The following is a 25,297-nucleotide window of genomic DNA, read 5'->3' as shown; positions in this document are numbered from 1 at the left end:
TACAGAAATTGTAGATCTCGCCGTCCTCTACAAGAAAGGTCTGATGCAATTTTCTCGTAGATTCAACGGTTTGGGAGTTATGGAGGAAAAACGAAATTTTTTCCAAAAGTTCGCCGTTACGACGCTGGAATGGTCGGATTTTGTCAACATCAATAAAATGCCAAATAATCATACTTAACTCGTTAAATACTCAAATTAGAAGAAAAATACAGAAAACCTTTCATGTGAAACACGTCAATAGCTACAAAAGAACATTTTGCCAGCGTCAATAATTAATTGGATATTTCCTTCTATACTTTTTAGCACGTAGCTATTTATTATTAGCATAGTTCTTGCGACGTCTGATTTCTTTTTAATCATAGGAAATGCGTTTTTCTAAAATATAGAATCTTCTGGGATTAACTGTATAGCCAATACATCCTTAAATATATATTAAGCCTATTACAATATACATACTTATTTTTGTACCTACGTTATTAAGCCCACGTTTTGTTTAAAGAAAAACTGTTTCCAATTGAATTGATCGTAAATCAGGACGTACCTAAAAGCTGAAATCAATTTTTTCACGGATGGACGAAGGAGGGAACCGTTGTTGTTCGCGTATCATCAAACGATTACTCTGCTCGCAGTAAATCCGCTAGGTTAATGGCTATTATTTCGCAGTGAGAGAACGGCGAGTTTGTTATTCACGGAACATCATTTTCCCATTTGAAACGCGCCCCGTGGGCAACGATAGTTTACTGACAAGTGGGTGACCTAGTCGATGACCCAGGGATAAGGCTTTCCAGCCCGGGTTCTTTCTCCATCCCGTGCTGGTTGAAAATTGAGGTATACCATAGCGTAGCAGTGCACACAGCTATGTGTAATGGTCACGAAACGTATCGCAAAGTTAACAGACCATCGTTACCGTATCGTGCGTGATAAACGATTCGAAACAAACTGCGGCGATCTCTCCTCTCCTTTCTGGAAAATGCCTTTTTTTCGCGTGTCCTGACGCAATACGTCGTTAATAATCGCGGGCTCGTTGAAACTACCGACGCGTTCCAACACGCTTCCCTCTCGCGCGAATGCTTTGAACAAACGCGGCTCACGTAGTCGTCTTTAAAAAAAAAAAACGCAAAAGCTGCGTTCTTGTTGATTATTCAAATATTGTCGTTTGGCTGTTTAAAGGATGACCAGAATTCGAATTGCACGAAACAGAATGCACAGATTCAGATGCATCGAAAATTGGAGGGTAGTAGATATTACAGAATCGTGCAATTACGATTGTGAAGGAGGGAAGATTAAACGGGGCAGAATGAAAAAAATTCGCGACGAGATGTACAAATCCGGAACAAAGCGAGAGGGCGGGCGGGAGAACAGCCGTGATCACCGTTGCCGAGTATCGAGCCGGGTTCCAATTACAGGCGATCGAGGAAAAGTATCTCATTACTGGTTCATCGACTCGAAAATTGTCCGACGTTCATTGTCAAACACATTTACAGCCCCAATATCGAGGGCCAAATATTACCTAGCCTCTCCCCCGGTCCGTCGTTCGCGAATTTTATTTAGCGTCGCCCGAATCGATTCCCGGCAAACAATATACATCCTCGACTCTCCGAAGCGGGAATAAAAAAAAAAAGAAGAGCGAGGAGAGGACGAGGAGAGAAACGGAGGGAAACAGAATTCTATAAGTAACTCGGTCGTTTCTTGTTTGCGAGGGGAAGACGGAGGCGGTTCGATAAAAACCGCCTCCCGCTGGTAGTCGGTGGAATGTATAAAGCGTCGAGAAAGCCAATTTCCTCGGCGCGCGCTCGGTTAACGTCGCTCTTTCGATAATAATTGGCAGCATGAATGGACGTGCCCGCGCGGGCGGCCACCGGCCGTGCGCTGTCACATCGCCTGCATCGGCGAATTTACTCGCGTGCACGCGGCAACGCTCTCGGCCCTTGAACATGTTACAATTGAAATTGCGCGTAGACGAACGCGCCCCCGTCATCTGAATTTGATTCCTGGATGCGTCTGGTCATTAGCAAGCCCAGCTGCGTGTGCCGAGGACTGGCCAAAGGTGCTGCTGGTGTGGGTGCGCGGCACTGAGCTGCCTCTATTCATGCATACATATACATGTACCGCGCGCACGTGAAAGGGAGAACCACCTCTCCTGTCATATCCGACGAGACACGGCCAGAAAGGGCCGATGGTAGAACGCCGATAGACCGTTTGGGTTCAAAGGTTGCATTGCCGCGCCGTGTTAAAGTATGGCGATACGTTTGTGCCATGCCCGATTTTTACAGAAATATTGGTTTTCGTACAAGATCAACGATTTTCGGAATGCAATCATAAAGATATTCTTTCAGTTTTTCAGGACAGTGATTTATTAATACGAGGTACTGACAAATTATAGCTTTAATGATATTAGCCAGACGTTATCAGATACAACAATAGATCAAATAAATTAATTAAGCTTGCGGACGTCCGTACAATCTCCAATTTCAATCTATTATTACAATTTCATTGATATCATTATGATATAATTAATGCTCGAAATGATATCTTGATTATTATTTGACGCACGTATGTAATATCAGTATTTATAAAAAAAGTATTCGAGGGTTTAAAACAGATTTTTCAATTGATCCTAAGCTCGCCCATTGTCTTTATTTAAAAAGGGTAGGAAGACCGGCATCAGCATTGTACGACTGCGAACACAAGCTTTTACTCCAGTTCCTTATAGTTTTCAGCATTATCCCGAAAGCGATAGTTCCTCCGATATGAAAACGAGCAAACAATCGCAGCGTATCGTAAAATGCATCGTGCACCTGCTGCAGCCAAATTCTTTGTTCGTCCTCAAGATATATGCTGAGTGCACCCGCCGTTTTTGCATCGGCAAAAGTGGAAAGTTTGTTCCATTCTCAAATGGACGATTTCATGCGAACGATCTACCTTGCACTTTGTTGCTCTCAAGTTGAATGCGCATACGAGTCTGATACGTGTGTATCGCATTTTCAATCACGATTATAAAGCCTGACGTACGACGTACATATATACGAAGATTCTATGTATTTTTCTTCTAACTCCGGTATTTAACGAGTTAAGTATGATTATTGGTACTGATAAAATTCGGCACTTCGTCAAAATTGCAAACTTTTTGCGAAAAATTTCGTTTCTCCTCAATTACGCCTAAACTTTTGGAGCTAAGGGGAAATTGCATAGGGCAAATTATGATATTTGAAACACAAGCGTTGACGAACGATGGTTTAGGTATGAATGAAAAAATCTTGTCAAACGTTTTGTGTAAGATTCGTTCAGATGAAATTAGCAGCTGGAGAAGTAGGTAAACAGAAACGTTGACCGAGGAAAATCTTAACGAGGCGAGAAGCGAAGTGATGCGATTTTCCACGCGCGTAATTGAATTTCATATTTGAAATATGCACAAACGTAAATGGAGTGCTCGTGAAATGGTCGGTGTACCCCGCGCTTTTAATCGTGAAAAATGTTTCCTGTTATTATGATCGTTAAGCACGCGCACCTATAATTATGAGCGCGATTAAATAACGCGGCTTATTTTCGTGCGGCTCGACGAAAAATTTTCACCGGCCCTGCTCCTCTCCCTCCCACGGTATTTCCCTTTTCCTCCATCCTCGCTCCCTTATAATCACAATTTTCTCTGTTCTCTTTTTTTTTGTATTCCATCTCGTTTCCCTATTTCATCTTTTAACCCGCGGCGATGAGGGCGGTCGAAAAATCGCCGGATACAATCCCGGGGATCCAATTTTGACCGGCCGCTACACTTTCCCCATTTGTATTCACGTTAACGCGCAACGGTAACGAAATTAATGCGCGGCGATTGCGCGAAACTGCTGATAAAATGCGGGGCGATATAAAATCTCATCAAATTTCTACCGACCCCGCTTCTAGAATGACACTGCTGGACAAATGCATTTTCGACCATACATAGTATACATACATCACCCACCATACATAACTTCGTTCCACCACTACCACCAGCCTGTAGTTAATTACGTTAGACAATTTTAATATTTTCGACTTTCACACACTACCCAAACGAAAGTCACCCGAATTTGTTCAAGACGCCGCTTTCATTTTCACATTTCTTTCGCAGGAAATTTTTGATTCTAAACTGAACTGCATGTTTATGCAAATTACTATACAATTTCTTTCTTATCGCGTGAAAAATTTGCGAAGAATCATCGTTCGTGCATTTCGTCGAAGACCCCCAGTTAACACGAGTAATGTCTCGTTTTTCCAGATGCATTCAAGCGAGCAAATCTCTTTTCGTCGTAAAAATGGTTCGAGGACCGATTGTTCCCAATTTCGTTCTCGAGAGACGTTTAATGCGCTTTGTCAACGAGATTTATCGAAAAATCCTATTTCTCCAATAGGTGAACGCAAATCTGTTCGTTATATTGAACCGTTTTTGGTGCACGTTTCATAGACAGTAGCAGCGGCGGCGGCAATAGGAGGTCGTGCTACGCGACCCAGACACACTTTCCATTGTCGTTGACGGCGTTATTAGGGAATTAGGAAGCGGACGACGACGGATTAAGTCGCGCGGTGGCGTACTGTTACGCTACGTTTCAATGGAGCCTCGATGTCAATGGGACTTTCGACCCTTAAGCTCGGTCTTCCGCCTTTCCTTCGCTCGCCTTCCGGTTTAGCGACCCTCTTTCTTTCAATTCTCACCCTCCTGCCTCTCAACCAGCCAGCTCCGACGCGCTACTGTACTGTATTTACCGGTCAGATACTGTAATTAGTCGAACTATGCTTTGATTCAACAATTTATTATGTTCCCTCCCTATTTTTATTTACTCGTCTAAGACTTTGAGAAAACAGTTTCTTTCGGTAATAAGTTAAGAATCAAACTGTTGGTTTATAGATTTGCAGAAAAGCTTGCAACACTGTTCTAAATTTTTAAACGGATTATTAAGTTGATTGCACGAGTTTAACGGCATGGCTGTTGTAGGATAAAAGTGTCGGTGAATTTTCGTGCACGGTACAAGGGTATAAAACGCGAGATGACACGATCTCTGCATCTGCTCTCGAATAAAACATCTGAAGCCTGAAAGGGCTGGTACCCCGTTACTTTTACGATCTAATCCTCATCGTGAACTACATTTGCGTTACAAGAACACGTGTATGAGAAACCTCCATCGGGTCTCGCCTATTTAGAAGAACCCAGGTACATACTATATATGTATATATGCTATATAGAAAGGCTAGGTGAACTGTTCCGCTCTGGACTCCCCGGGCTAATCGGCGATTACGTTTTACGACAAGTTCCCCATATTTCCACTGCCCGCTATTTCTCGACAGAAATATCTACCCGTTTTCTCCATCGCACAGCGACACACACAACGCTTGAAGATTTTCCTTTTCGGACGCGGAGCCGAGTTATTGGCACACTAAAATTTTTCTTCTAATTGAGGAAAATTATATTGCTTATTATGAACTTTTCCGATAAGAAACTGTTTATTTTCTCCAAGTACAGTGGACGGGACCGAACAAATGAAAATGTACAGCAAAACAGGCTTGGTGGAATGTCGACTCGGAAATTAATATCAGTCGTTATCGCGTAAAACATGGTTGCGAATGGATTTTAATTTTGAAATTACACGTTCAATTATTGCTCGTCGCTCGTTCAAAGCCACGAATGGAGAGAGAGAGTGAGAAATAGGTATAGATGGATCGCATCTACATACGCGGGCGCACTCATATCGTGGGATATATTGGTTTCGAGCGTGTGCAAAGATTTTTACCAGTTCAAATATTTGATGGCGATCGAAAATATGCCGACATTTAAACGAAAAATTCAATGAGTCGAACCCGGACGCAACGCTACGCCCGATTTAACTCTGTCTGCTTATACCTATACGCTTTTCAAATTGCTATGCATTACTTTATCCAATTCGACGGGAATGCAAACCGATGAAAGAGTGCCGGCCGAAATTAAAACCGTCGATTGAACGCGTTCGCCGAACGGAGTGAAAGAAACACATTGGAAAAGAGAGAGGAGGAGGCGCGGATGGCAGGCGGGAGCGCTGGAGAATGGAAGAGCGTCCGATCGATGCCGCGCGACTTGCCGATATTCCGTTTTGCCGTAAATCAACGAAGGATCAAGAGGGAGGAGAGGGGAAAAAAATGAAAAGGGCAACCCTTGCAGTCCCTTGCGGTTTCCTACGGAGAAAAGCGTAGGGCGGCCGCGTTATCGTCGGTCTATTTCGTTGCTGTCAATTTCGCATACGTGATATTTCATTAGCGGTCAGAAGGAGAGGTCCTGAGTCCCTTGGTGACGATCGTCCTGCGGGGATCTCCCGTATGGAAGTCCGGTGGACGATTGTACACTCTGGTCCATAAGTAGGGTCAACAGTCTTCAGGATAAAATAAATACAGAAGTCAATACTTCAAACAGAAACTAATTATACTTTTGTATCATTAAGAGATATATCGTATTTTATATTATTATAATAAAATCTTAATTAAATTAACAGACTCTTGAGTTTCTGCAAATTTAATTTTGTTTCATTAAATATGTTTTAGATGAATTTAGTATCTGATCGAAATAAAAATTCGTTTATATTCCAAGTTCAATTTAGGCTTACCGCTTTTACACTACATTCAACCGAGGTTTTGCTAACTTATGAGTGGGAGTGTACGTACTGGACAGGGACATTTAACCAACGGCTCGTCCTCTGGGACTGCTGACTCGATTCCACCGATTTTCGTTTCCCGCATTGCGTCCGGGGCGACGTATGAATATCATTATCGAGTGTTTTATGGGCTCGCAGCCTGATGGCGTGACGAATCGATTGCCACCGTGACGGCGTAAGCATTTTTCGAATTTCCCTGTGACGACGTTAACGATACATACATACGCACATTCCTCCCTTTTCTTCGTTGCCACGAATGAAACTGCTATTTCCGCTCGGTTTCAAAGAATGTTTCATTCGTACGATTAATTATGGCTTGGCAACTCTAAGATATATTTTGAGTCATTCTTTATGTGATTCATCACGTCTTTTGCAATCTCCTTATAAATATAACGATGTAATTAATTTATGACATCAAAAATAAGTAAGAATCTGACGAACACGAATATATAGAAATGAGCGAATCAAACGCTTCAAACTTCGTTTCCTATCTGTCTTCCAGATATCGGATCCCATTTCGTTTCCACTTCATTTAATAGTAAGTATATGTACGTATCTGAGTAATTCCATGCAGGAGGGTTGTTGTAACGGAAATCCGGCATTTCCGATGGATGCGACTGCCAATAATCGAGGCGCAAACTCGATTACGAAGGAAATCCGTGTTTCGCGGAGGTGTGGACGGCCGACACTCTTTTTCTCAGTGGCTCCCATCGACCTGGAGTTGATCGATGAGTTACAAATGGCACAGGAGGGAGATTCCCCCGTCCCGGTACAATCCGGACCCCCCGCTTGGTTACAACGACGGTGTAGGGTACAGGGTGTAACTCGCGCAATAAGAAGAACTTAATGACGTTGCAGGAGACGGGGAATTATCTGTCGGTCGCTTTGTTAGGGAGTTTCCGAGTGTCCGAGGGGGACGCAGCCCCCTTACGACAGCGCCATTCTTCATTCTCTCTCCCTTTATCACATCCGACGCGCATGCAAAGAATCGCCGAGCGAGTTCTGGCATCCAGATTGGATTTAGTAAAACGACTCTTGATAAAACTTCGAACGACGACTTATAAATTTATGTACAACGTATACTGCGACACCGTCTGCCATTCTAAACGGAAGATCAACGGACAGTAATTTGGTAATTTCATATAAAGGAGCATTCAATTAATTACGTAATTTCATTGGAATTGTTTGATAACACTCGTAGAAGTTTACACTACTTTGAATCGCGAAACGCAAACGCTCAGCACACTCTGATGAATGGTTGTTTGAGAAATACAATGCCGGAGGTAAATTACCAAACGCTAATGACCCGGGACTAACAAAAGATTGATTATCCAATGAGAGAAAGTGAGATGTTAATTAAGTTTCGGCCTTAATAAGCAGTAATTGCTTATCAACTCTCACTGCCTAAGGCGATCGATTCACGATCAGTCAGCCTCTTTTATTCCTGATCTAAACAATTTTAAGTTAAATTCTGTTCGATTTGTTGAATCGTAGATAAACACTCTAACTATTTAATACGGTGCCATAACTTTTGCACTCGGCGATCCCTCGAGGCAATAAAATTCTCCATAAAACCCGGGCATTCACAGTGGAAGAAACAACTGCGCGAACTTTCAGCCCTCGTGGCCGCGTAATTAAGGGAATGGGAGAGGCAGAGGGGGGGGGGGTAAGAATAGATAGAAGTTTCCTAGGGGTTGATTGGCTCCTCAAGATTCGAAGCACACACGTGTTCTCGGTGCAGCCCCAAAGGGTCCCAAGGGTGCTCATCCGCAGGAGCAAGAACGATTCCGTCGAGTTATGGGGGAGCTCGAGCATCCCCGCGATACCGGGTCACGCGGAAACTGCGTGAAGAAAAGAAACTGTGACGCTCTAAGGAAGAAAGGGGAAAAAGGGACGTGTGGCGCACAGTGTTAGCAATTAGTGCTACTGGGCCACGTTGCTCGGCTCTCGCGGAAGAGAGTTCGGCCCCGGGCTATGCGAATGAACGTGCGCCCGCTGCATTCGACTTCGTTCTGGCCTATTTTCAAATGCAGTACCATTTGTTATTTACGAAATGTGTCAAGCTGTGAGAATATAGTCGGACAGATTTATTTTTGTTATTAATCAACTGACAGAAAATATGCGAATCTTTTGCCAATATACTGTGGATTTATGGTTTAATTATTATGCTTAAAATAATAAAATCTTTATGACTGAGTATTAGATTGAAGTCATTTTATTTTAGATAGAAATTTGTATGGAAAGAAAAAGAACCATCTATATCTCGCAAAGGTTTAATAAAAACTACCGATATTTTATTAAATCATTTATTATATTCCAAATATCAAGTTACTTTATTAATGTTTATTTTAGGTACGGTTCAACATTTTGGTATTAAGTAAAGGGTGAATTTCGTATTTCTGGGTCACAGATATGAGGTACAGCGGCGAAGGTAAACCCGCGGCTTGCCAGCTGGCGTAGCGATAACAATACCCGCGGTGCTCGTACAGAAGTCTCGCGTTTTGTGCATAATGCGTAGATTCCGTGGTACCGTGTGGTATACGCGAGCTATGAAATCTCGAGTCGCTGCCCCGCGGCCGTTCCCTGCCATTTATGCCATCGTTACCAGCGAAACCTTCGTTATTAACAAACTACCCGGAAAATTGCTTAACTAAGGAAGTATACATATTTTGTATCCTCGTTGCTTTTTATTTTATTCATCCATTTAGGATTGTACAGTCAGTGAATTATTTAAAGACATTTTTTAACAGATTTTAGTAACAATAAATTCCTCTCAAATTTTACAACGCGAATTTTTGTATTTTCCCAAACTGAATTAATAAAATAATTTTCACCTCAATAATGTTGTTCCTATTATCAGTGGATCTTTTAACATGTCTTTCTTTTGTTAAAAATTTGATCTTTGTGTAAGGATTTCGATTGGGAAAATTGTTATTAAACCACAGGTCGGGTTCGCGCGATGTTTGCGTTAGCTCCCTGCCCCCTGTTTCATTTCGGGGCGACGCAACGCGGCGGATTAATCGATTAAGCCGTTTTATTGAAATTTTACAGAACAAATCACGCGTCCGTTCCGGGCCAGGCCAGTCACCGGCAATGACGTGATTACCGAATCCGTTCGACCGCATGTTCACTTTAATTAAAAAGTAGAACAGGTGCGCGGACCGCACCTCATCGACTGAACAATTTTTGGGACGTGTAAAAAATAATCTTATATAAAATCTCGCGAAGGTGTTAATCGCGTTAAACGTAAAAAATATAAATTCCATCCTGTATATAAATTGTACCACAGATATGAAAGATGAAATCACTATTAAATGTTGTACAGAGAAGCCAGAACTGCGATGCAATTTTATCTGAATATAATATTGTAATTCACGGTTCGAAAAAACAGGTATTGAAATGAGTTAGGGATTTTGGCCGAGATGAAAATATGAATGTAGGTATAGGCAGAAAAATGAGGCAAAGAGTAATGTGATAATCCGCGGGGCAATCTCTCTCGACAAAAACAATATCGTTTATTAGCGCGATTGACAAAAGCTTTCAACGATTGCACCAGACCGATATGTTCGATTACTTGACAACGCGGCCATTTTTTCATTTTCCAACCATGCATCCTTTGAAACGAATTTTCCCACCGTCGAACATAGCTCACTTTTCTTTCCCACCGCGAGCTTTAATTCCTTAAGAACATTGTTTTTTCTTCATACACGAGGATACAATGTCTAATCCGGTTTAAAAAACTCCTCCAAACAAGTGAAATTTATATACAATGGAAATAGAATATCTCGACATAACAGAGTTTTATAAATAAGTTTGAAATAAAGTATGACTGTGCTTGTTTAATATTCATTAATATCCTAACTGGAATTATTAATGAAAGTAGGTCATGCAATCGTATAATAAAATTTCCGATGCACGCTGCTCCATACTTAAGACCGTGAATCTCGAAACTGCTTAATTAACTATGATACGTTTATTATCGTGACGGATGTATTTCAAAGAAACAAACAGTCCGTTTCCATAAATTATTCAGCCGCGCTGCTCGCTGCTCACCTTTTCATGTACATAATTTTGGAGTATATTGAAAACGGTGGTATAAAGTAAGGTATTCACCTAACGCGTCAATCAGCATGTCAATTGTCCGAATGGAACTCGTTGCGATATTAATTAGTGCGTGGCGCGTATAAATAAACGAGTACATTTCGCCCCTTTCAATATTTCATTCGCGAATTATTAATTAATGCAAAAAATGATTATTTACTGAATTGCTGCACGTAAATAAATGGTAGATCTTCCTTGTCTTATTATACTTTGCGGATGTTCATTCTTCTTGATCATATTCTTCCATGCATAAATATTGATCTTATCCCATATTTGAGGAACACAGAAGTCGCATTAAGTGTGCCAACTTTTTATATTTACCAAGTTTTGCGTATCGGCGTTTTGAAACAATGTAAGAATCGAGCATCGATCTCAATTTCTTATAGCTTGGGAATTAACCTATTTAAGAAACAGTTTTCATAAAACAGCAATAAATGATTCTTGAATTTAAAAAATATTAAATTATCTAGATCATGATAATTGAATGATTAATATTTTGAACAAAAATCGAAGAATAATTCGATCACGTTTTACTTCTCGTAATTCAATAAATGTAATTGGAAGAATAAGAATAAACAAGGATTTCGATTTCAAAATTTTTCCTGAGGATTTGAAAAATAATGCCGACGCGATTCAAAAATCGCAGGGAGAATCGTTGCCGGCAAACGAAGCCTGTAACGCAAAATTTCCGGCAGGCGAATTTAAACATGAAATTCAGTCAGCGGGCAGACAGCCGGCGCGGTTTTCATTCGGCCAGTATCCATCAATCATCGAACCTCCTCGTTGTCCTCCCGTCCTCTCTCATTTCTTTTTTCTTTGTCATCTGTCCCCCGTACCCTGATTGTCCCCACCCTCGTTCATTTTTTGTTCTTGTCTCCGTCCGAACGATTTTTACCCGTTGCAACCTTCCTTCGAATTTCTATGCGAAAATGTATCATGCAAACGAGGCGTGGGCTGCTGGGCAATTATCAGTCGAATATCGATGACAGTAACAGAGTAAAATATTGAACTACGTTTAAATACCTCCACCACGCAATTAAACATTTTTTACTCTTGTTGAGTGTACAATATTTTCCTGAAACCCTTCATAATTTTGATCTTACATTCCGTAACAAGAACTTTCCCAACAATAAACGGTGTTTTATCAAATACTCGGCTGGAATCGATTATTTATAGGAATAGAGAAGAACGCGGTCCATCGTTAACCGCCGTTTTTCCATCGTATCGGCCCGCAACAAACGAGTCAGTTGATTCCTTCTTTTGTTACACTTTCTCGGGCCCATTGTTATCCGAGCGCGCCGCGGGCAACGCGAAAATTCGCCCGGGCAACGGTTATTGGAAACGTAATTAGCAATTGTCCGGAAGCCGTCAATAGCGAATGATCCGACGAAGAAAGGACTGATAAAATCATCGAATCACCCCGCTTGGCTGACGCATTATTTCGATGCGATAACCGTAACTTGGTTGCGACTCGTAATTACCGATGCTCGTTTAAGTAAACGTCAATCGAGAATCTCCGCCTCGTTAAAATCCATTCGAGACACGTTCAAATGACGTTCAGGGGTTCAATCTACGGTATTAGCTCCCATTCGTTCAATGAAAATTGATAAATGAGAAACCTCTTGATTTCGATTTAAATGGACATTAACGAGGATTCATGTTGCATTATCGTTTTTGATAGAGCAGAAACAAAACACGAACGATCAAATACGACCATGACTGAACCTGATCGCTTAACTAATATAAAAACGCAAGTACTCGCATATTTCCTTAAAATTGTTTATATTTAATCCTCGCTCCGTTATTCGGGAGGGTGCTTGAAAAATCTTTTTCCCAAACAGATTTCCCTGTACTCAAGAAACTCCGAAGCACTTATGCGTCCCCAAAACTGCTTTCAGCAAAGCACTTCATCATCCCCTTTGGACGAACCCTCGACTGGTCGTCATTCCCGACTCCGCAGAACTTCGAGTCATTAACCACCCACATTGGTCTCTACTTAAATCACTCTCCCTTCAAAAAGAAAAAAAAAACCGAGAAGAGTCGCGTCAAACAAAAATGCCAGCCCATCGTCGAGAGCTTCAAACCAAACAAAAATCCACAACATCTAATCCTCGAAAGTCGAGTATAATCTAATCCCTCACTGTCTAATCGTCTATTTTTGCCATCTGCCTATTAAAACCAGCGAACGTTGGTGGCGGTCGCCTGCTCGTTCCCGTCGCCCTAGGGACTCTCGTCCGCCTCTGCGTTTTGCGGGGACCGCTCAAAAGCGCCGATGTTTTTCTCGTTTTAAAAAAGAAAACAGGGAAAAAACGGATTTTGCATTGGAAGCGAGGATTGCAGCGGAGAGAAAGATAGAATCGTCACGGCCAAGGGACACAGGAACCGAGCGAGGGCAGACGGGAATGGGAACGAAACGAACGAAACGAACGAACGAACGAACGAACTGGGAGCGGGCGCAAGAACGAAAACATTGCACTCTCTCGGCCAACAAGCCGGGCTTCGTTGTAATTAGTTTCTGTAGAGCAAGAGTTCAGCCAGCTCAGCATACAGAGAGGAAAACACAGAGGTTGCCTGTCCGGCCGCGTGTACACGCAACCAACACACTACGCGGGAAACACGCGGCTGCACCCACTGTACACATCCGCACGCGGACATACCGTGGAGACAAGCTCGATATACACACAAATGTCTACGTCGTGTATGTAGACCGGTTGAAACACAAACACGAAACGAGTCGAGTATGTGTGCGTCGTCTGGCTGGCGCTATTGCGGCCGCTGCTGATGGCGGAGGAGCAAATAGGACGCAATAAACATGGCACTACATCATCCGCGAGCAACCCTTTATCCGTTGGAGAATCGGCCGCAGGGCCGGCATTCGAACTCCCTGCGGATAGTTGGTTACGTCGCGCGGGAATTACCGTCAGGTAGATATGTACGTTTCTGCCACGTTCTCGTTACCCACCCTGTCCCACCGTGGATGCGAACGAGCATCGCCACGAGGACGGGTAAAAATGAATGCCACGGATTGATTAGTCGTTCGCGTTGCTCGTCGACAAGAAAACTCGTATCGAGAAAAATGTACGCAACTTTTGATAGCGCTAAATGAGTTATTTAAATATTTAGAAGTATTTCATAATAAATTGAAAAATAAAAATAAGCGAAAGATGCATCAGACATTTTTATTGTATAAGAATAATTGAAATAAAGAAGGTTTATCAGTTTGATCTGTCATAAATGCAAAGTCAGTGCAAAACGGTTTGGTAAAGCAACGAACGAGCCTTTAAGGAAAATCCTAAACATTCTTTTAGTTCTTTTGACAGAGACTATCGATGAGGAAAAAGGGTCGGGGCGCAAGTGGTGCGCGGTGCAAGTCGAAAAAAAGGGGTTGAAGAGAAAAAGGCAGCTACGAACGAGAGCGGCACTCGTCACGATCGCGAAATCGAGCTGAACACAGCGCGCGGCGTGGCGCGGCGGGAGAAGCGTGCGTGTAACCGGGCTGCCAATCGATATTTATCCAGCGACAGGAACCGGGGTGAACAGGTAACAAAAGGGAGATTTTCACGGTGTTACGTTTGTTCCCACCCGCGTTTTATCGGTAATACTTCGGCCAGACTACTCTCTCGCGTTCAAAGGACCTCCACCCTTTTCCTTTGTTTGCTTTCTCCTTCTGGCTTTTGACTCTTTATCTCCAGCCGGTCGCAGTAAACCGAGTAATTGGAATCGTCGTGAATATTATCTGGGTAAAATGTTCCGGTATCCTTTGCGCGTCTGTTCGTAGTCATTATCAAAGCGTACGTGTGCGACGCGTGTAAGCCGAAAGAGGTAGTTATTTGAAAAAAGCATGGCAAAGGTATCAAGCACGGATAATTCCTCTGAAATATTTCGAGCTTCGTATGTCATGAATTTTGGCTCTTGTATTTAATCCAGATAAGGAATTGCATATCCTATTGTAAAAACAATTTCATCGACTTGACTCGTTTCACCATTTGCCACGGATCAAACGATATAATCGCGCTGGGTTTCATAGTCCAACGGCACTTGTGCCCGGCAGAAGAAGAAATCGTGGATCAAGACCGGCTGGTCTTGGAACAACGTAACGAGCTGAACGAACGGATGAAGGCAGACAACGGTCGATCTTCGACCTCTTCTGCGAAGTGTCTTTCGGGACGGGCACGGGAAACGATAGGCAGGGTCCGACGTCGAGACAATGATGCCGCTTGATCCCGACTCTCCAGAGAATATGACGCCCGGGTCTCGGGGAGGCCTCGAGAGCGAGCTTTCATTGCCTGATCTCGAGATAAACAATCGACGGCATTGTGAGGGCCCGGTCGCAGCACACGCGTGTCAGCGTCTTCATGGCTTTTTCACGATGCGAATCCACGCGAAAGAAATAATATCGCGCGCGAGAGCGTTCGCTGAGACAGAGCTCGGCTTGTGCCGCCCCCGCTGATCGCGATTCGACGCACTGCTGATCCCACGTGTGTGCATAGGGTGAATCGGTAAAAAATGTTGTTTGAAATTATCCACTGATCACTGATTTCGTTAAAAGCTTAGCAGAAGCACGTAATAAAATTTGTTGAAACACAGGAATAAATGTATTTTAGTGAATTCACATGGGATGAGTCAGTGACGAAAATACACATCGCGTCATAGAGTAAATTTATACACGATGCGTTTTGATAAAATTATTAAACACGTGGCATTTCTTATTGATTCACTCTGCATATATGCACTTCGAACAACGAAAAAATGGATTAAAAGGAAAAAGAAGCTAAAGCACTCGACCGAGTCCGTCAACGACGCGTAATGTCCAAGCTATTTTTAAATGTGCACGTCGGGCGCATAATTGATGGACAGCCTGTTTTGATTTCCGGATTAGCGGCTAAGCAGAAGAGTTTCGACGAAGATCGATCCCCGCGCTAATGACGCCCCGCTAATTTATGGCCTCGCAGTGGTCCATCGATCCTTCAAAAGTCAAATGGAATTTCACCTATTCGATACCCGACAAATTCCGAGAGTAACATTTATAATATATTATAGATAAATAGAATCTAATGAAATTAACAGATTTTGTGTATTTATCAGAGACACGAGCACTTTGAATACTTTTATTTCAAATAAAAATCCAATTTAACGTTAATTATATTAAAATGACTCGACCGAGTTTTGTTCAAGATTCAGATGAATTGAAAACGGTGACTGTTGCGAGGGAGACTCTCCCAAACTCGAATTCATTTTGTGTAATCGTCTAATAGAAAACGTGACTGTTTTAATTAACTTCCTTGCAATTCCGCGGGAGCACGCGTCCCTGTTTTAAATTATGCATTATAGTGAATTTACAAAATGACGGGTAACGGTATTTCGTCGCGCGGAGGATAATTCCGCGGCGTCTCGCGGCGTCGAGTATTTTTATGGTCTTTTTAAATCGCGCTTGTACACGACGAGAGAAGTTGAACTCGTAATAGGAAAGTTACGGAGACGAATGAAATCGGGATCTATCTCGAGCTTCCCACTCATGAAGCAATTCCGTTTAATTAATCCTCTGCCTTGCCTCCCCCTCGGTTAGCTACCGGCTCCCAGTAAGTTGAAGTCATCTCTTAATTAACCAACGACAATGCTCGCTAAATCGTTTTACGTGTCATAATTAGCGTGCCAGCGCGATGATTACCAAGAGATTTTGTAACTTGGTTTCCCCGCGATGCAGCTGCTGCGTCCTATCGCAGTTCGCGTGCAAACGCACCGACGACGACTGTTTCGTAATCGAGTTTCAATACACGAAATAACAGGACCCGTGTTCAAACGCAATAATTACGCGTGCAGTAATTCAGTGTAATAGATTCGTTTGATTCTCATAAAATATTGTTGTATATCATATTATTATTTCAGATTAAACACTGGCAATAAGCTAATAATTACGGTCATAACTCCTTTCGAATCTCGCGACCTGGATCACCGCGATTTCGGCGAAACACAAATGATTCATCTTCTAGTCGCATGACGAGGGAAGCACAATCAAAACGCCGTTAGCTCGTTAATCATCCCGGGCCACCCTCGTCTTTCACGCCGAAGCGAAGGTGCAAATACCTTAACGCCAGTCCTGTGTCGCTCGACGCCGTGTCGCGGAACCGGCCGCGAGACAATGCCGAGGTCTCCCTCCCGCGTTCCTATCGCGCTGCATTTCTTTTCGGCCTAATTCTTTCGTTAAAAGAATAATTAATCACCGCGCCATCGTCGCATAAAAGAGAAATTCAATGCTGCCTGAATAAAAAAGTGTTAACGCTTGCAGGAATTACGTAGCGCTCGATAAAAGGTTTACCAGTGCGTTTGTGGAAGATAAATCGTTTGCCAGCATGATTTGTTTTCTTCACAAAATATAATAGAAAGAGAAAATCGAATTGTTTATAAAAAATTATCGTCGATCTTTAATTATTTTATTTTGAAAATTTCTATAAAGCAACGGCTGTTAAACGTATTTAGTATTCTGGGAAAATATTTGCGAGATTGAACGATTCTCAATTCAAACTTTTTCATCGGAACAAGATAATTAATCATCGCGAGGCTTTTTCACGTCGGCGGAGTGCTGATCCAGGAGAAGAGTTTTAATACAGTATTCGTAGGAGGAGAAGAGGAGGTACTCGTGTTCGCTGGAAACCGTGAAAGGCGATTCCTTTTTTTGGATGAAAAACCGAACCGAACGATAAAATATGCGGTGACACGAAAATTAATTGCCGGGCTCGTTTAAGAAAATATTATTGGCCAAAGAGTGGCCCCGTTTTTCTTGCCCCGCCAACGTTCAAGGGATTTAACGATTTTCCAACAGCTCATCTTTCTGCTTTTGATATATTAATAACCCTCGCACATTTAGTTAAATAGGTCGATGCTCTTTAATCTTTAAATTCCTCTGACAAGCACTTGTGCTTATAAATTGATACCATCAAACGTAAATAGAATTTTTACGAAAAGCTTTATAAGTATGAAATCGCCCAATTTTTCTTTCTCATATCTTATTGAGATTTATTCTTCATATGTAGAACGTGTCACTTATTAGAAAAACACTCTATCTAAAATCTAATTTTATATTTGACACATCTTAATCAAGAGACAGCACGAAAATTGTATTGTAAGAAGCAGACATATGTATATGCTAATGACCAATTTTCCTAACACCACGTGGTATCATTATCACGCCGCTATCCATTCCACTTGTAATCCATTCGTCACGCTATCAGACATGCACATTGTCCCGTACTTATTTCGCTATCACTTTATCTGACTGTTAACAACGCTCTCGTGCCAGCTCCCGCATGTATAACTATCGATCCCGGCTAAGTACGCCATCGAAGCGTAATGACTGTAACGAACATTCCGTGTCAAGTGGCTCGCGCCGAATATCGTTGATAAGTAATCACTCTTTACCGCGTAACACTCCGCTCCACCGGAGCGTGAAAATGCAAAATGTATAATACCGCTGCGCGGCGGCAACAATGCCCGGGCGGCGTTTCGCCTCCCCCGCTCGCAATATCGTTTCATCTGAAATCGACAATGGCAACGGATATCGTTCATCGATATCATTTGCGCAAACAAAGCGCTCGATCGGAGGATACTTCCGCGTACACAGGTTAATTGAAAGTTATACAGTCGGAACCGTGCGTTCTACGAATTGAAATAAGGACAAAGCGTGTACAACGTTCCAGCGGAATTGACCGTATGCACGGCTCTGACGCTGAATTTTTTTATTATGTGTCTGTGAAAGACATTTCCGGGTTTCACGATATAAAACATTTTCGACTCTTTTGTATCGATAATTGTGTAAAAATAAAGGTATTAGTAATTTTCATACAGGAAAAATTTGTTTGATATCACTTTTTTTGTACGATTTTCCATCGGTTGAAACATACATATGTGCATCATTGTAAATTGCAGACTTCGAAGTTGCGACAATTGAAATGTTCGCTTAAACGCCAGTCAGGCGTTGTAATTACGTTCGGTATCGATTCACCGGGAAGGGCGGTTTTAAACGATTGACCCGGTCAGAGCTGTCTCGGGTGACGTCGCTTCGGAATAACGAACCATTGTCTCGCGGCTTCAATTTAGCTGCAATCGAAGTTCCTCCGCGGAGCGCGCGAAACTTTACCAAGGAAATAAAGCAACAGCTTTTATCCTATAGAAATAAGTTCGCCTTTCGAGTGTTATTTAATTTGGTTCCAAGAAATTTGTTTAATCTTGCGAAGGGAAAGTTTCCTAGTGTAACTGGGCTCGAGTGTTGAAAAAGATTATGTCTTCTGAGAAAATCTGAGTAGAAAATTCTTTTATTTATCCGTAAGTTTTGAAATCTTCGAATAAGGAAGACGGATATAAAATTGTTTTAGTACAAATAAAATGACTCATACGAAATAGGATTGTTATTTTTCCCCATTAAGGGGTCGATTTTGGTAGCGGCAAATTCGGTGCGAACACGCGGCAGGTGTAGAGACAATGGAAATCGGCGAACGCAGCTGCGTTTAAACCAGTGATAGATACGAGCGCTGCACGTTTCGCACGTGTATTCGATTTTCAAAACGGCAATCCGACTCTCTTATTTGGAATGAAAACCTTAGCCTGGAAATGTTTTCTCTCACCAAGCTAGGATTGTATCTCACATGTCAATTTCGGTTTTATATTTTAAATGTATTGTAGCATAATTTGTAAATGTATCATAGAACTGGATTATTCATATTACATTGTATATGATAGAAGAAGTTAATTTAAGAGTGGTATAAGTATTTATGTACATGGAATTGTATAACGAAGACTTACAGCCGCATGGAAAACTCACTTATCTCGTGAACAGTGAACTTACCTGTAACAGAAAACACGTTTGTTAGGAACTAATTAAATTCAATTTGTTATATATAATTATAACATGTAATTAAGTACGTAATAAATTTAAGGTTAATAATACAGAATATAGTGGTTTTATGTAAAATTCCCGATTACACCCTGAAGCTCGATTTCCTATTGGTCGGAGGGATTTGATGGGTAAAAGAAGGACCGTTTCTCCCTTCGCCGAGCCGAGAGAGGGATCGAACGAGATATTTTAATATCCTCTGGTAATCTATGACGAAGCTATTAATTAGAGCAAAGCAGGTGATGAGACTGAGGGATCGACGAGCGGCAGCAAATTCATCTCCGCGCTCGAGGGTAACCAGCGCGGTCGAGGGGGGCTAGGGGCTGAGGGCATCGCCTAGCATCCCTTCGCTTCCGTTTAACCTCCCTTCCCCTCGTCTCGACCTTCTTGTCGTTCACCGGCGTTCAAGAGGCGCGGATCCTTTCTCGTCTCGGCCAATCTCCATCCTAGATGCTTCTCCGCGCTCTCGCGAAACGCGTATATTGAAATATAATTAGGGGGGTGGTTTAATAAGCGTCGGTCTGCGGCTTTCTGCCGAGTCTTGAGAAGCGTAAGCTTTGCCCCGTTAAGCTGGTACGTCGGCTGCGCTCTCGTTCCAGCGAGGTTCGCGAGTCGCGGTCGTCGCGCAGTCGTTACTTCCCGCGAGATTAAACCAATGACCGGCGCTGCGTGCCATTTAAACGGGAACAGTATTTCGTAGAGAAAATTATTTTTCATGTAGATAATCACAATTGTAAAGGAAATTTAGTCTGAACATATTAATTGTACAAATAATATCCTAAGGGCTGTCTGACTTGTTTAGGTATATACTACTTGACTCTTATGTGTAATTCTAATTGTCAGAAAAAAAGCTATTACTCCTGAATTCTTCGAAACAGAAGAAAATTTTATATAACCTGTTTTGCAGGTAATAACAATACTTACAACTTTTACTTGAAGCGTTTCTCAAAATTTAGAGAAAAAAATATTTTAATTTTTCCGAGATTTCGTCAAGCCTTCAGATTTTGAGAAATTTGCATTTTTTGCAAATAACTGCTCACCTGTTGCCGCTAACGAAAAATGTTTGCAATGAAAGTTGTAGGTACCGTTAAAAGCTACAACTTTTGTGTGCAATATTTTTTTCTATCGTCAATAGTGAAATAGTTAAAAAAAACTGTTTTTTCGTTTTTTGTCAAATACTCGTAAACTATTGAAGCTCGTGAAAAATATTTTCAACGAAAGTTGTAGTTGTAGTCGTCATCTACGAATAAGGTCGTATACAATTTTGCCGTACGTCCAACATTTTAGGGTATTTGAGGAAAAGCGAAATTTTTGTTGTGGAAAGTTTGTTATTTTTCGATGCAGAAACAGTCGGACTTCGTCAGTGCCAATAAAATGCCGATTAATCATATTTAACTCGTTAAGTACTAAAGTTAAAAGAAAAGTATGTATGTAGAACCTTTCTGGTATGTATAAAATTGTTTTGCAATAGTTTCCTGCCTGTTAACTGATTATTGAATGTAGGGGGCACCATAGTCCGCGTTCTCATAACTGCCATCACTCGTATGTTAATAAATCACTCTGACTTCGCAAAGCTAAACAGGAAGGGAAGTTTTCTGGAGTAAAAAGCTCACTCGCTCGCACAGCGTCGGTTGGCTTCGCGAGTTGCACGCTCGTTCAAGTGCATTCTGCCGGCAATTAAAGTTTTTCAATATATTAAGCGAAGGGGGAGGTTCGAGGAGAGAGCGTCTGATGTTTATAGACCGCGTCAGCTGTCGACGGAACCATGAATTTTTCGGCGGAGGGGCGCGCGTTGCGTCGCGATCTCCATCGGTCCGTGCTTAACTTTTACCCCGGGTGTACACGCCTCGTGGCTTTCCACCCCCGTTTCTCTTTCTCTCGCCTTTCTCCACGGTCTGAGTTGCCTCTCACGTTGTTCGCGCGCCACGGCAACCCGTTGCCGTAGGTCGTAACCTTTCCGGCGTGTCGAGGAGCCAAACAGACCGTGCAGACTGCTACTGCTGCTGCCGCTGCTGCTGCTGCTGCTGCTGCTGATGCTGCTGCCGTTGCAGCTGCACACCCAGGCGATTTCCGTTCCGCCGATTAATTCTAGTATGAAACGACGCGAGGCGCGAGCTTTTCTCTGCCAGTAAAATATATTGTACGGCTGACGAGCCATTTTACGGGTGACCCGCGGCTGGGGACGAATTTTGTTATTAATTAGGAGAACGTTTGGTGACTGGAAATACCACCGGCAGGAGGTTTAATCCTCTGGTAACGCGAGGGTGCCGTTCAGATATTATTTCCTTTTTGTTAGGGTGCAAGACGGAGGGTTGGATGAGGGAGAAAATTATTGGATTCCCTAATATTGAACCAGGTGCTGGCGCAATCTTTGCGTTTATCAACCGAGATCTTATTGTCTCAAAGCATTTAGAAAGTACCTCCGATTAAGTATCCACCAATATATCTTTCGATTTCAATAAAATCGAAATCAATGTAATTGCCAGTGTTTAAAGTACATTTCGAATTACACGACCGTGTCATTATGTTTACAGATTAAATCGTAAAATGAATTTCTACCTCTTATTAGATTACTAAAAAAAAAATCACTGGATTACTCAACATGCACCGAATGCATGTTTGATGCAACTTACTGTCCTTAGAGTTAATTAACTTGTTTTACGCAGTGCGGAGTTTTAATTAGACCGGCTTAGCGAGCCCTCCCCTAAGCCAGATTTTCAACAATTACTTTAATACAAAGTCAACGATGAATCCTACAAATATTGTAATAGTACGAATTACAAACCGTTAATTATAAGTTATAAGAGACGTGCAGTGCCACATGTGTTTTCAGATGATTCTGGCCAGAAATCATTGCAGATGCATCTGTGCTTCATTGGTTCGATCATTTGTGAAAGGAGAACATTTGATGCGCCTAATATTAGAACGTCTTTATCAGATATTGGAGGGAAATCGAAGGTGCGATGCGGCAAGGCGAATGGGAGAGAAAGAGAGAGAGGGAGAGAATTTTCCGCGAGAGAGGGCGGTCCCCTCTGCCCTCCTCTCGTCAGGATCGCCTATATATTTTCGAGCAATTAGTGTCACGATCTTTTTCTAGCGCGCGCTTAACTTTGACACGGTCTGTCACTCCGAGCCCTGGTACCCTTCAATCCCAGTTGTCTGCTATTCGGATGCGAGTAATTACGCGTCACTCATGGCTCTTACGTTCGACGAGCGTGCCGGCGAAGTTTCCTCGCAACCAACCAGCCACGGCGAAACTTCTGTCGCTAGAGCGTGGCACGGGGCCGTTCGCCTTCGTGCCTCCGTCACCCACACCCCATTCGTTGCACCCTTCCGCTATTTTCACCGGTGATCGCGTTCTCGTTCGCGACGAACAAATGAAATATTGGAAAGATTCGTGCGGGCTGAATTGTTTATGCAACGATGGTAGACAGACCCCGGGGGATTCATGTATAAGCGTCAATCTGAACGCGGACTTCCGGGTAATTAATTTAACAATTATACTTCTCGGTCCCTTCCATAATGTTCCTCAGTTTTAAACATATTTTCATTCTATTAACATTTAGGCGAGAAACTATTTCTTAGTATTTTAGGGATTCGTGGAATACGTTGAAACTTGTACAACGATTGTATTAATATTAATCTGTTTACAACGAGAACGTTCAACTCGTACCGAGTAAAACGCAACTTTATATGCGTCAGATGTAGTTATCCATAAAGCAAAGATAAAGCAACAATAAAAGGCCTTTGTACAATGAATTCATTAAGCTGTATGATTCATTATCAAACGAAGACAGACCGACGAAAAATCAGAAATTAATGTTTGTCTAAATATTTTAGTAAAACCTATTCAGTCTATAGCACTGACCAACTAAAATTAGTGTCACTTGTTTCTGAACTGGGTTTCACTGAAAACTGACCCTTACAAAAAAAATTGCTGTTCATATTTGCAGTTTCGACTGGAACTAGTATTGACAGAAGGGCTCCAATGGGACTAGTTGGAACTAGTTTTTCGATGTTACGTAGAAGTGTTTTTCACCGGGAACACATCCCCTGCGTGTTGTTTTACAGTTTCGGCTAGTTATATTGATACTGACGACATCGCGCTAACGAAACTAGTTTTCACTTGTTGAGACTACATAGAGGTATTGACAGATTTAGAAGATACAATATTTAGAATCGATCCATAAGAATAATTTTAACCATTGCCATGATTTTATTTCTCAATCTTTCATATAAAAGCATGCATCAAATTATGAGACAATTATTCGATGATTCTCCTGCATTTTTTCATACTTATTCATTTTATTTAAACACTATGTACATTATGCTGAATAAGAATTAATCTCAGTCAATATTAAACTGTGACGAGTTGGAAAAAAATGTAAGTAAAAACTGACGTGTTTACTGATTCTGTCTGGACAACTCATCACTGGACAAAGAAATCCTCAAGTCGTACGAGCAGAACGATAATGAAGAGAAGAATCGTTGACAAGTGCCCCTTTGACCCCATATCAATTTTTCAGAAACAGAATGCCCGATGACCCCGTGAATTATCTACTGGCAAACAAATAGCCAGTTGCATCGCATTGAAATTCTCCATGTTCCACGTCCTTCGGTTTAGCGATAATTTCGCGATACAACTTTTACGACGATCGTTGCGTCTGGCGAGGCTGTACGCAGTACGTACGTGTCAATGGCACCGAACCAGTTCATTACGCATCTAGCCTGCGCAGGGTCATCAATCGTCGATTAACCAACCGGAAATGGTCGATTTAATGCGCTAATGTTACGGCCGGCACGGTACATCGATGTTAATTAACGTGATACACACATATTCAAATTATACGAAAAGTGATGACGCCATTTATACCTCACGAGCCAAAAATGTTATCAAAACTTTTTAATAATCTTCAGAATGATTTGTAAATTGATTTAAATAATTATATGACTGTACTTCGTCTTTTTACAATAGCTACGTGATTAATATATTAATAATGAACAGTGGATATCGTTGGAACGTGAGGAGATCATAACAGTTGGACGGATAATGCAAATAGAAAATGATGGAATAATTATTATTAAACTGCACGTCAGTCGATGTGCAAACGTAATACAGATAAACGTATTAATCATTCTTGTTTTAATTTCTTATTCTGACACGTATATAATCTGAGCGAACAGCATTTCAGACTGTATCGTATCTAAAGATATTTGACAGAACCAGTGATGAAACTATAAACGTCAGAACGGTTCTTTGAAAGAGATTCAGTTTAGAACCGGGAGAATATTATATCAGCTACTGGTACGTCGATAAACTCCAGATATAAAGAAACCTTGGAACGTTTCACTGAATCTCACATTTCGAAGTATGTTACAACCACGTGAATGAACCGAAATAGGAGTCCTCGTGGGAGGACCTTCCTTCTGGCCAGGACGCGACCGTCCCCTGGCCGCGAGGACGAGTTAAATTTATTTTTAATTAATGTGCAAATGAATGCAGCGACGACCGTTTCCTGCTTATCGGGGGCGCCATTCGTTGGCGTTGATAGCACTTGGTACCGAGCGAGGAGGAGAGAGGGAGATTATTCGCGTCCCGACTGTCCAGGAAGTGACATGAACATCGTCATCGTCTGGTTAAGAAGCGTTAAAATGCGAGAAG

At 42.0% G+C, this 25,297-nt stretch overlaps 1 protein-coding gene across 10 annotated transcripts in view; it reads right to left on the bottom strand.

The window, feature by feature from the left end:
* The window catches only part of Ten-m (teneurin transmembrane protein Ten-m), a 455,606-nt gene that overhangs the window by 102,270 nt on the left and 328,039 nt on the right, over positions 1–25,297 (bottom strand). The gene's annotated exons all lie outside the window — the stretch shown is intronic.

This window comes from Ceratina calcarata, unplaced genomic scaffold (genome assembly GCF_001652005.2).
Source record: "Ceratina calcarata isolate Rehan_Ccalc_2016 unplaced genomic scaffold, ASM165200v1 scaffold84, whole genome shotgun sequence".
NCBI lineage: Eukaryota > Metazoa > Arthropoda > Insecta > Hymenoptera > Apidae > Ceratina > Ceratina calcarata.
The sequence above is the reverse complement of the archived record's forward strand: the minus strand, read 5'-3'. Positions and strand labels throughout refer to the sequence as shown.